The sequence below is a fragment of the Bactrocera dorsalis genome, chromosome 3 (genome assembly GCF_023373825.1).
Source record: "Bactrocera dorsalis isolate Fly_Bdor chromosome 3, ASM2337382v1, whole genome shotgun sequence".
NCBI lineage: Eukaryota > Metazoa > Arthropoda > Insecta > Diptera > Tephritidae > Bactrocera > Bactrocera dorsalis.
Window position 1 is genome coordinate 63153556 of NC_064305.1, and position 13210 is coordinate 63166765.

Consider the following 13210-nt stretch of genomic DNA (forward strand, 5'->3'; position numbering starts at 1 on the left):
CTGTGCACTGATGAACAGTGAAATGGAAAGACACTGAGTAACAACCAATCAAAGTGTGGAAAAATTTAATAAAAAGCTAGAAATATTTAAAGAGCCGAAAAGCAAAAGAATTTGCAAAATCTAGTTATTTGAAAAATACAAGTATAATAATTTAAGAAATAAAATAATAAAAAATAATGTAAACAAGTGAAAATCTGTGTGTATTGTTGTTTCATAAAATATTATAACATAATCAAAAGTAAAAGTTGTTAAGTAGGAATAAAGCCAAAAATAATTAAAAATAATATGCATACACATTTTTTTTATTAAAAAATATGAAAACTATTTTTTAATTTTTTTTTTTAATTTGAAAACTATTTTTTACTTCATATTTTTTTTTTGTATATTTAAATAATTTAAATTGCTTTTTTGGAAAAGTTGTTGTAAATCACTTTGTTTTTTGAAAAACAATTTTAAAAGTAATAAAATTAGTAAATTCATAACAAAGGCAAAAAAAATTTAAAAATATTTTAATCAACATGTTTTTATTCAAAAATATGAACACTTTTTTTTAATTATAATAATATTTTTTTTTTAATATTCTAATTTTTAAACAATTCAATGAGATTGTTTCGAAAAGGTTTTAATTATTTTACTTTCTAATATGAAAAAAAGTTTACAAAAATAACTTGGTCGCACTTTTTTAGCAAAATTACTATTTTTTGTTTTTTTTTATATTAAATGATTTATATACATTTTTTAGAGAAGTTGGTGATATGATTACTTTATGTTTAATAAAAAATATTAATAAAATTAAAAAAAGATATCCCGAAAAATTGTTTATTAAAAATATAAAAACCATTTTTAATAAATTTATTCAAATAATTTTATAAGAAAATTTTTTTAAAATGTATTTTTTTTAGTTTGTTGTCCATTTAAATAATTTAATTAATTTTTTAGAAAAGTTGTAAGTCAATTTAATATTTTTTTTAATAATTTTTTTATTTTAATTTTTTTTTTAATAATTTTTTTTTTTAATAAAAATTAAATTAAATTACAAATACTACTTGTTCTGAACGAAATAAAGAAAATATTTTATAATACTTCACATTGAAATTTTTAGGAAAATCGTAGTTTTATTAATTTGTATTTTGAAAAAATATAATTCGAAAATTCAGAACAGAGTAAACACAAATAAATGATAAAGTTTGATAAATTTTTTTTATGAAAAAGTGTAAGCCATTTTTTAATTAAGTTGTATTTTTTTAAGGGTTTCTATTATTTATATATAAAAAATTCATATTAGTTTCTAGGGAAAGTTATAAATAAATCAAGTATTTTGAAAAAAAAAATATTTAAAAAATAATAATATTTGAAAATTCAGAACAAAGCTGATTAAAAAAATTAAAGCCACTTTTTTAATTTATATTTTTTTTTTGCTTTTGTCTTTTTATATTCAAATAAATCACATTAAATTTTTTAGGAAAGTTGGTCATTTTATTCATTTGTATTTTGAAAATTAATTAATTAAAGATTATATTAAACAAAATATTGCTTAAACTTCATTACTGCGCAACAAAAATAAAAAATATAATTATTAAAAAAAAACAAATTCAAATTTCCAAACATTTTCGTTCAACAAAAAAACACAAAAAATATAATAATAAAATTTTGTATATTAGAAATTTAACAAAAAAATTTTCTGAAAAAAAAGAAAATAGAAATATTATTCAAATATACAAAAAAAAAATCCAAAAATTAATGAATATTGTTGATTAAATATTTTAGTTATACAAGCAATAATAATTAAAATTTTAATTTTTTTAAACTCCAACCGAAATGTAGAAAAAGTTCAAATCTTATAAAAAATATAAAATACACTGGACTCCTGCGCAAAACTTGAAAAAAATATGTGTGCAAAATTTTTTACAACACCAAAAATATGCAACGAAAAATACAACACAAGCAGTGACTTGTGAAAATATGCTACAACAGCAACAACAACAACAGTAAACAAAACATAAATAAACAAAAATCAAACCTCCGCAAGAAATTCTTCGACAACAACTTCGACTTCGTATTAACTGCGAGGGATTAAAGTACTGCCAGCATATAAAAGGCGTAATAACAACTAAGCCGAACAGCAACAACAGCAATAACAACAACGACAACACGGAAATAATAAAGAGTGTGATTGTAACGCGCCAAAAAGCAGACGATACAACGCAACAAAGAACAACAAAAGCAAAAACAACAACAAGCAACACATCGCTGCTGCAGCAGTTTGTGGCAGGCACATTGTTGCTGTTTGCTGTCGTTGGCTTGCCGCTGCAGACAAGCTGTATGCATTCCCCATTTTGGCAAAGTGTTAAAGGTGCGTGTACCAAAGTGTTATTGTGCAACACAACTACAACTTTCTATGTATAAATATATATATATTTGTGTACATTTACCGTGAATTGTTGTCACATTATCAAGCATTCGCTGTTAGCGCGCCGACGAGCAGCGACCGTTTTCTGATTTCGATCGCGCGCGCCACAAAACGTTTGCTTCAATTGAATTCCACACACACACACACACAGAGATAACTTACACATCACACGCGTATGTGTGTCTGTGTTTACGCAGCGCAACAAAAGCAGTGAAAAATTATGCAAACGAAAATTGTTGTAAATAAAATTATAGCGAAGGAAAAATAAAATCAAAAGAAAATTATGCATAAAGTGTCTGTCGTCGCGCAGCTCAGCTTGCTGTGACTTTAGGCGTAGCTTACGAGCGTGCGACCCAGTGGTCGCTGCCACCAAATGCCTTCATTTGGTATTCTATGTGTCAACGACGCACATTCACAATTTCTGTAATTTTTTATGGGCTTTTAATTTTTTCGCCGTTTCATTCTTATTTGCCGTGATTATTTGTTCGATCTCCTACTACTCCTCTACACATTTGGCATCAAAATGCATGCGGTGTCGTCATTTATATGAGCCTTGACGCGCTTACAATTGAATATTTTTCAGTGGGTTATTTCTTTATATTGTCGCTTTGTTCAGTCTTTGATATCAAATAGCATGTGTCCATACATATATGATTAGATATAAATATTGTGTGTGCAATGGTGTGGTTTGCTTTATGTTTATTTGATATCTTGATGGATGCGCGCTTGTGTGTAGCCCTGTAGGAAATTTTTAAAATTTTTTTAAATTTTTTAAGGAATAAAAAATCCACTGGGCACAACATTACAAAAAATATAATCCTTTAAAAAAATAAAAATAAAAAAATAAAAATAAAAAAATAAAAATAAAAAAATTAAAAATATAAAACTTATATTTTTGTTGATTTTTTTAGTTCTGAAAATATTGTGGAATATTTTTATGACATTTTGATGGAAAATAAGCTAATTCTAAAATAAAAAAAAATTTTTTTTCCCAATCATTCTATACTGGTTATTAAGTCCAAAAATCTTCTGTGAATAATTTTCTAAAAGGTGTTTCATAACGGGTTTTTCTCATAAATTGTTTCCACAAAAATTTCAAGTTTTAGTCGTAAGTTATTTGGTGGAGAAGGACCTGGCTTCGCTTGGAAGCTCCAATTGGCGCCAAGCAGCGAAAAGGAAGAACGATTGGTGCATTTTTGTAAACTCGGCTATAAACAGTGTTTACGTCAATGAAATGAAGATAAGAAGACATCTTATCCTTTAAAGACACATTGTTTCAAAACAAGAAAAACATGTTAACTTCTACTGCATCTTATCTATAATCCCCTTCACAAGTTCAAGTTCTTCTAACAAAAACTTGATTTTGATCAATCAATTTTTATGGCAGCTATATGCCATAGTGATTCGGTCTGAGCAGTTTTTTTTCGAGATTACATTATTGGGTTAGGCAATAACCCCATGCCAAATTTCTTAAGATTTCTTCTCAAATGAAAACGTGTTCCATACAAGAATTGATTCTGATCGTTGAGCTTATTGCCAACTATATGTTATATGTAGTAGTCCATTACCGGCATACCCACAAATGAGCAAGAAAGGATGGGTGCAAAATTATAATAAGAAAAATATATAATTTTCTACTCCGATAAAGCTATTACCAAGTCGTTAGGTAAAAAATATATTTATATTGGTTTTTATTTATTTTTGCCACACGAAAACTCATATCAAATGTGAAAGATATGAAATTTTAGAGAAATTATTGTTTAACATCGAAAAAAATATATATAATTTTCGTGTTCATTTGGCTGGAGAAAGGTCTCTTTTAAGTTGCTCCATTATTTTACTTGATCACAAAAAAGTTGGGAATGATTGAAACAAAACAATTATTTGTTATTACTGAGGGTACACCAACAGAAACAAACATCATCACAAAGTTCGTGTGACAAAAATTATGTTTACCAGTGTTTTGACCATGAGATTTAATTACATCGAAATATTTGTACTAATTGTAATAAATAATTATTTCATTGACACGAAAAATAAATGCATTTGCTCTTAGTAATCCACATTCAAATCGATTTCAAGCTAGTTCCTTGAACATTTTAGCTAAAAAAATTCTTACAGCCAACCTTTTTGAACTTGCGTTGGGTACAAAATTAAAATAATGATTCATATGACGTTGCTTACTGTTTAACAAGTAAATAATAATACTCAGTCGTCAAAGTGGAGCAATAAATTTTGATGTGGCTTCGGTTTAATAAATATATATTTGAATATACATGTAAACTAGTGACTCCACGATTGCATAAAAATAGTGTATGTATATAAGATAAAACAAAAAGAAAAATTTGGAATATAATAAAGCTTTGCTTACTCGCCAAGTGATTACAAGGCCACCTTTGAGATATGTGTATTCTGCAATTAAATTTGTATACATAAAAATTAAGTTGAACTGGGGCAGTACATATTATTATATCGAAATAATAAACTTCAAATCAATTATAAAAAAATTTGAATTTAAATTAAAATAACTAAATTTAAAATTTATTTGAAAAATGTCTACAAAATGCATTAAAATTTCAGGGAAATATAATAATTTTTCGTTTTTTTTTTTAATTTAATGACATTTTTACAAAATCCATTCAAATTTGGCATAACCAGACCTAAAATTATATGTTTTTAAATAAAATATTTTTTTATTAGTACTTTTTATTCATATAATAGCGCGAAAAATATTTTTACTGAAGCGATACAATCACTTTTTAAACTATTATATTCCAATTTTCAACACATTTGAAGTAAATGAGCACTTTGGTCTGTATTGCTTCAGCGGGCTCTTGGAGCATCTATTAGAGCGTGTGGTGGAGATTTATGTACCAGAAAAATTCACAAGGAATTGGACTGAAAAATAATTAAGTGGCTATCCATCCCGATTATCCATTTTGCGACTTCACAGCAAGGATGTAGAATAGGAAAATACTTACTTCATGATTTAAGCCACTCTTTTATGTATATTAAGAATCTCTGCAGTCTCTTGCATTATTCATTATATTCAATTTTCAATATTATTATTTAATTTTTTTTCCATTTTTCATTGTTATGGTATTTAAAAAGCATGATTACCCCTTTTAAATAATTTCTCTAACAAAATGAAAATAATTTTATTGGAAACTCAAACTTTGAAGCAGACTTTTTTCCATACTTAATACGGCCAAACTCACTTTTTGTTTCGTGACAAGAACAATTTTTGAAATATGAATACTAAACAGAGTCTTCAATATCATAAAATTCCTAAAAATTTATATAAAATATTTTTAATATCAACATATTTTGAGTCACTCAACTAAACTCTCGAAACTTTTTCATCTTTACTTACATTACAAATACAAAATTTTGCTTTCCAAATAACAAAACTCCACACATTTTAAAACACAACTTCATTAACCTAATAACTCACAACTTTTAATTATTCTTTACGCTTTTCCACTTTCAAACTGCCAATAGATTAGCAATCACACCCACCAAGTTTGTGTCTTAAGTCTTTTGTCTCAATGCCGTCTGGTTGCTTGGGTGTGGGAAGCGCTTAATTTTCAAGTAATCTGCGCCAATGTCTGGCTTATGGTGACATATTCTGATACGGAAATTTACAAAAACAAAACCAAAATGTGCTATTCGCTAAAGTCATAGCTAAAGCAATAAAGACTGCAACAAATTATGGACATGAGAAAATGAGATTACATTTACAAAAGCAATAACCGTAAAGAACAATACGCGCCGTTATGATGTCATGTGGTGCAAAATGCAATAAACACAGTAATCTTAAAAATTTTTTATATCTTTTTATATAATTTTTTTCTTATTTTTTGAGAGCATTTAAATTGCGTTTGCAGACAACATAATAAATTTTTAAAAGCGTTTCAAAAAAGTCAAAAAATATTTGAACAAATTATTGCTAATTTGTTTTTACTTGATAAAAATTTAAACCAGCCAGCGTTAAATTGTAATTAAACACCTGTTGGCTGCAATTGCGATAACGCGCACGCAATCCACCTAAACTGCATTGAAAACACACGCCCGAACTAACACTGAAATTAAAATTGCAGAGTTGAAAAAAATATAAACAAATTGCAAAAATATTAATAGCATGTCGGCAAAAATTTGGAAAATCACTTAAATATGTTTACAAATTGTCGCTTATATCTCCATAAACCTTGCACGCATATAAATTACACATGTTTATAGCGGTATTAATTTATCAAACGCGACTTGCGCGCGTTGGTGGCGAATTGCTTAGCCATGGTCGCTGGTGCGCAGCTTACTTTCACGCTGCCACACGCACTCTCATAAGCATTTATTCATATTTCGCGCTCGTTTTGCGCACGAATTTTTCGAGTGAAAAACTTAATTTGTCAACTGGTTTCTTGTCTCAAGCCTTTAATTTATCGCCCAGCACAGCCAATCGCTTAATTTACTAATTTCCAGTTGATAAAATGTGCACGCTTCAAAAGCAACAACAAGAGCAACAAACACTGCATTTAATTGCTACGATTTAACGCTTAAATGCAGCTTAAGCTTTGATTACTTGTACGACGGGTGGTGGTAATTCCAGTAGCTAAAGCTGATGTGTGTAATTGCAGTGGATATTAATCACGTAGCGCTTGGTTAAAAGGAACAAAGTGATTTAACATTTTTAACCACCATAAACCTTCAATTAAAGTGATTTTAGAGGGAAATTTTAGTTTCACCTTCACTACAGCGAGCTAACAAAACGTAAAATATTTATCTATATAGATTATCATTTAATAGTGTTACTTACTTTAGTCTAATGGTCTGATTTTTTTTAGCATTTTTACAAACTATGTGGCAATGCTAAAGCCTAAGGAATAGGCATATTGATCAGTATTATTTATTCTCCTCAAAAACGTGTTCTGTGCTACCAGATTGATCTACCTTTATAACACATTTTAAAATTTTGCACGCGGCCAAACCAAGGATTTCATCCATGGCAATCTAAACCAACAAAAAATATTAATTTCAAATAATGTCGCTAGGAATACCAATAAATTCGAAAAAAAAAAATGTTTTACGAATAGCTTCACGCAAACTTTGCGTATATTCCTTATCGACAGTATGGCTGGTCGCAAGGAATTCGAAGTGCACCACACCTCAATAACCGAAGACAACTGTCAACATAACTTTGACTTTTGACTGCTATGACGGCTTCGGCTCACAATTGCCCTCCGATTTCAGCCGAGTGATCGTCTCTTTCCGTGTCGTAATAACATATTCGAGACTCACACCTAGAAATAAGTATTTCCATGACATCCTGGTAGTCCTTCGTCCAAGTCTTTAGGAATTGTTTTTCAAAGACCTGTGTAAAATTTCATAAAGATCGGTTGAGTACTTCTCGAGAAATCTTTCCAACCGATTTTAGAAACACTGTTTCGAGGAAAATGCGTTTAAAGACGCGCACTTAGTCTGGAGCTCACATACCATTACTCAGATCAACTTTAAAATTTAGAAATATTCTAGAGGTATTGTAAACTTAATAAGACAAACACAAATTCTTTCTTTTATTAGCGTGTTGATCAACACTTGAAGATGATGGCCATTATGAATCTCGCTCTTGGTCAAAGCTTTCTCGACCCTCTTTGGATAATTTGTAGCAAACAAAAACCCTTGCTCACGACAAACATTTATCACAGAAGGGCTATTCGAACATTCTGAATGTTTCGGTACCAGAAATTTGATTCCGTACAGAGAATTTAAAGAAGTTTATTTGTTGAATAATTTCACTCGTCATAAAAATCGCCCAATGTATTTCATGTACTTCCGAAAGACAAGCGTTAATGATTTTTTTATGTGACAGATGTCACTTACGAATATACCAACCTAAGGCCTGGCTTTTCACGCGAAATATAAATTAAATCTTACTATTTTCTGCCCACAGTAGTATCTACTTTCAAATGTAAACAAGTCTAGATTTAAAAAAGATTCTTTGCAATTTTAAGGTAAATCGGTCAAGTAGAGCCTGAGAAATCGTGGGTACTGTTTTGAAAAAGACGGTTTGGAGGAAACCGGGTTTAACATTTCGTATCCCAGCCGAACCAGTTTGGATGCGGGGTTAGCAATATACTTTCATTTCCGAAAAAAATTTAAATTTTTAAAAATCCTCTAGTACACATATTTTTGAATAGTTAAACTATGGAAATGTACAAAAAAATTGATCGTATTAGTTGATGTGAAAAACATCGAACGGAGGATCGGAATGAATTATATTAGGGAAATGACTAAGTAGACCGGAGTATAACTAGCCCAGTAATCGAGCTATTTCGACAGCAAAAAATTAGATGTGACGAAATTAATTTTCAGATACAAAAGTTATTGCCCACCAGTCTGTTGTATAGGGTAGGCCATATAAAATTTTAAATTTCGAAGATAGGGCGTAAAAGATTGAGTGTAGCGTTTGCTGTATGGCACGTAGCGCCGTTCAGCTGGAACCAAATGTTGTTCAAGTCTTCCTCTTCAATTGGCTTGAAGAAAAATTCGGTTAACATTGCGCGATATCGCTCACCATTGATGGTTACGGTTCCTTCTTCATTTTCGAAGAAAAATGGGCTGATGATTCCACCAGACCAAAATCCGCACCATACAGTGATTCGTGCTGGGTGCATTGGCTTCCCGACGATTACGTGCGGGTTTTCTGTGCCCCAAATGCGACAATTCTGCTTGTTAACGTAACCATCGAGGTGGAAATGAGCCTCGTCCAAAAAGATGATTTTTCGATAAAATTGACCATCCTCGGTCAAACGATCTTCTGCCCAATCTGCGAACTGTAGAATAGTGAATAGCGCCCCATTTCGTAAATTTTAGACTTTTTACTGATTATCTGTCACTTTCCGAATGGTATTTGACGTTTTTAATGTCGAAATATAGATAATTCAAATTTAAAACGTTAGATGGCCCACCCGTATTAATATTTAAATCAATCGAAATGGTTGTTGATGAAAATGAAAACATAATTATATCTTCCAATACGAAATAAATGACATTGTAAAAATATTTTAATGAGCAATCCATACGGGTAGGAGTTTTATCCCATTGATAACAAAATAAGACAACTGAAGTAAAAAAAAAAATAGATCGACATTTATAAAACATCTATAAATCGTAAAATTTCTGCAGCCCATCAATTCAACAACATCACTTAGCAATAAATTCCTCAACTTTCAATATTTTTTCAAGCTGCATCCCTCGATATCCACCACCATATCGGTGCGTAAACTTTCTAGTGCGCCAAGTGAGAGTGCGAAATATTTTGTCGTTTGCGCTAAATCAATAACCGGCAAACCAGTTGGCGTAAAAGGCAATCAGTTGCCGCCGTCTGCGTCTCCCACCACCCTCCGTGCCGTGCAACTGCCAATTGCAATTAAAACGCCTGCAAGCAAAGCAACTAACTGGAACCGAAGCTATTGTTGTTGTTATTGTATTAGTCGCTGCCTTGCGCGCTACAGTTGCTACCGCTGCCATTAGTTGCCACTATTGCTGGCTAGTATTTTTTAATTAAATTTCTAGTTGCAAGTATGTGTGTGTATGTGCTTGCCACATTGGCCGTCCGCTGACTGATAGAGTTGTTGTTTTATTTATAGCTTTGGCGTTTGCTATGCCACGCTATTTTGTTGTTATGCAGCGCTATATTCAAACGATGAGGTGGCAATTTTTTGCTTTTTTCCACTCTCTTTCTTTCTTTTTTAAGAAAAACCAGGTTAATTACGCGCTTTTAGCAAAAGCAAATCAAATCACATAGCGGCACCAAAAGCGCTAGCTGCCGCATCTCACACCGCAGCTGTGAAGTATTTATGCCGCATTTGTAGCGGAAAAATGCAACAAGCAAGGCAACAACAACAACAGTAATAGCGTTGACTTTCAGAAATGTGGCAGCCTTAGTGTTGGCGTGGCTCTTTCACTTGCTGCCGCTGGCGCTGAACAAACTTGTGCACACACACATACATATATAATATATCTATATTTACATACATAAATCGTCAAGCAAGCGCGCATTGTGCCTGCTTTTGATAAAATTACACCAGTTTTTCATTTTACATATTTTTTTTGGTGGCACTACAATTCACTAGACGAAAACTGCTGATGCTTCTTTACGTTGCAGCTTCGTAGGAAGTTATTGCAGTCGCATAAGTGTAGTGCAGCTCTTACCTAAGAGTATTCAGCAGTTAGTTGCGAAAGCGGAAAATTAATGAATATAATGACAATGGCATTTTCCTATGCGCTTATATGGCAAGTTGAATTTTCTTTCCTTTTAATTGGTTTACTTATAGATACATCAGATATATGTGTATAGACTCCATACAGTTTATCACAATGAATGAATTTATACTGCACAGAATGTCATAAATATTCTATCAATTTGGAATATTCTAATGCTAAATATCATAGAAAGATAAACACATTGATGTGAATCCTTTCCTAAGTTACCAACTGAATTTAAGCTTCTTGACTTACGAGGTTTGACAATTAAGTAATGAGACTGATTTTATTGCCGCGCTTGTGGTAAACCTGTGACCTTGAAATTCCCTTTCTCTTTTTCCGGCATCTCTCCCCTCTCCATTGATATATGTACCATCGCTCTAGCTTGTTTAGTTCGCCTGCTGCGTCAAGTTGAGTAGACGTGTGTTTGTAGTGCTCGTCACGAAAATGGAAAAACGAAATCAAGAGCAACCGTCGCAGAAGACTGTTTGGAACAAGTGGAAAACGATCCCACGCTGCTTGATCGAGTTATTACAGGCGATGAGAGCTGGTTTTTCCAATACGACCCGGAAACCAAACGCCAAAGCTCACAATGGTTGTCTTCGCGCGCCCCCCGCCCGAAAACGGTTTTTATGGAATCGGTCTCATTACGTAATTGTTATACCTCGTAGTTCTTAACTTTGGACTTCGGACGAAATTCGTTTTGGAATGATCTCGACCCCGATTTAATTCACTATATAATCAATAAAAACTGGTCCTTGATGCTTCATCGATTAACTGTTGTAGATTTAATCCACGTTGTGAAATATAATCCGCAGAAATGTTCGCAATTTGATGAAATTTTTTTGCTGCAACATAAATAGATGAATATTTTAAGTTACTGTGTACATTAAGGTGTGGCAATTTTTAAAGTTTGAAAAGCCAACTTTATGAATATGTGACGGTTATTTTGAGAAATGAAAAATTAGTTGGCAAAATTTTAGTTTGAATGAAAAACGAAAATTCCTAGGTTAAATGTGTTGGGAACATAAAAAAAAAATAGCGACCCCTTAGATTTAAGCTACAGCGCCTGGCTTGAGGAAAGATTTTCTTTGTTAATTACTAACATTTGAGGAGGTAAGAGTGAAAAAAAAATTCAAAAGAAATTTTTTGAAGCACCCTAGTGTACAGACAACAAATAGCGCTCGAATTTCAAAACATTATGAGTATGTATGAGAACAGACTTTGCGATATGGGTTGCCTGATTGCAACCCTAATGTTTGCCAAATCCCGAAATATATGGAAGTCATCCAAAGTACTTTTATATGGACTATCTTGAACTAATTGTATGTTTCACACCTTATGTAATATTAATCTATTACAGTGTGTATAAACTGTAATCTCAGCAAATACTCTTTCCTTAATAACAAACGTTTGGCACATACATTTAATGCTTTTATTAGTTTTACATTTGTCGGTAGTTGGGAAATCGACTCCGAAATATTGTGGGCAAAAAATAGTAAGACATTTTAATTTAATCTTCGCGCGAAAATCCATTTGTTGATATGTTTTTTCTGGGTTGGTATGATTGTCAGTGACATCTGTGATCCAAAGTCAAAGATATTACTGGGAACGTGGGAATATATGAAAGATCAGTGAAAACCATTTGAAATCATTTGGGCCTATGAAAAGTGAAAGCACGACTAGTTCCATAATAACTCATTTTTTTCGAAACAACAGAGTCGCGTTACCGTCTGTAAAACAATGCTTTTCTACTACCAGGATGTCTTGTAATTATTATTACTGACGATGAGTTTTTTACATATGTTGGCGATGCAGAAATAAACGATCAATTGGACGAATGTCGTGGTAAAGGTGAGCCGCAGCCGAAAAACCACGGCAAAGCAGATCAAAAATCAACGTTAGATTGAAAGCTTTCCACGATTATTGAGGTGTAGTATACTTCGAATTCCTTCCGATCAGCCAAACAGTCAACAAGGAATACTATAGCTATGCGCCGTTTGCGCGAAACTATTCGTAAAAAAGGCCGGAACTATTGGTTTTGCAGCATGATTGTGATCCCTCGCATACCTCATTGATTCTTCGTGAGCTTTTCGTCAAGCACCGTATTCGCTTGATTTATGTAGCTCCCTGTGACTATTCAGAAAACTCAAATCACGGCTTTTAGAAAACCGTTTGAGTCAATTGAAGACATTAAACGTGAATTGCTACTCGCATTAAGGCTATTCCGGAAATTGACTTTGACAACTGTTTCGAGATTTTAAACACACGTTAGCACAAAAGTATTGGGCCAAAAGAGATTAGATTGATGGGGACGACATAGTTTTTGAGGAATAAATAAAGAATTTTAAAATTATGAACAAAGTCTAGCTATAGTTTGCTCATTGAAATTGAGAGATTTGGTCTTTAAAATACTCTAGTGGCAAACAAGCAAAATGAAAAACAATTTCTTCTCAGTTTTGAAGACTAACAAATTGCATACATTATTTTTGACATATTTTCCAAAAAATATTCGAATCAATTAAATATACAAAAAAT

General features: G+C 31.8%; 1 protein-coding gene across 2 annotated transcripts in view; it reads left to right on the top strand.

Moving 5' to 3' along the window:
* Positions 1-13210, top strand: part of LOC105233078 (protein prickle) — a 182216-nt gene that overhangs the window by 40168 nt on the left and 128838 nt on the right. Inside the window, exon 1 of one of the 2 annotated variants that reach the window (XM_049452420.1) lies at positions 1874-2353. The exons of the other annotated variant lie outside the window; for it this stretch is intronic. The gene's annotated coding sequence lies outside the window, so the exon portion shown is untranslated. Of the gene's footprint in view, positions 1-1873; positions 2354-13210 lie in introns of those variants that run through there. 2 annotated transcript variants of the gene reach the window in all.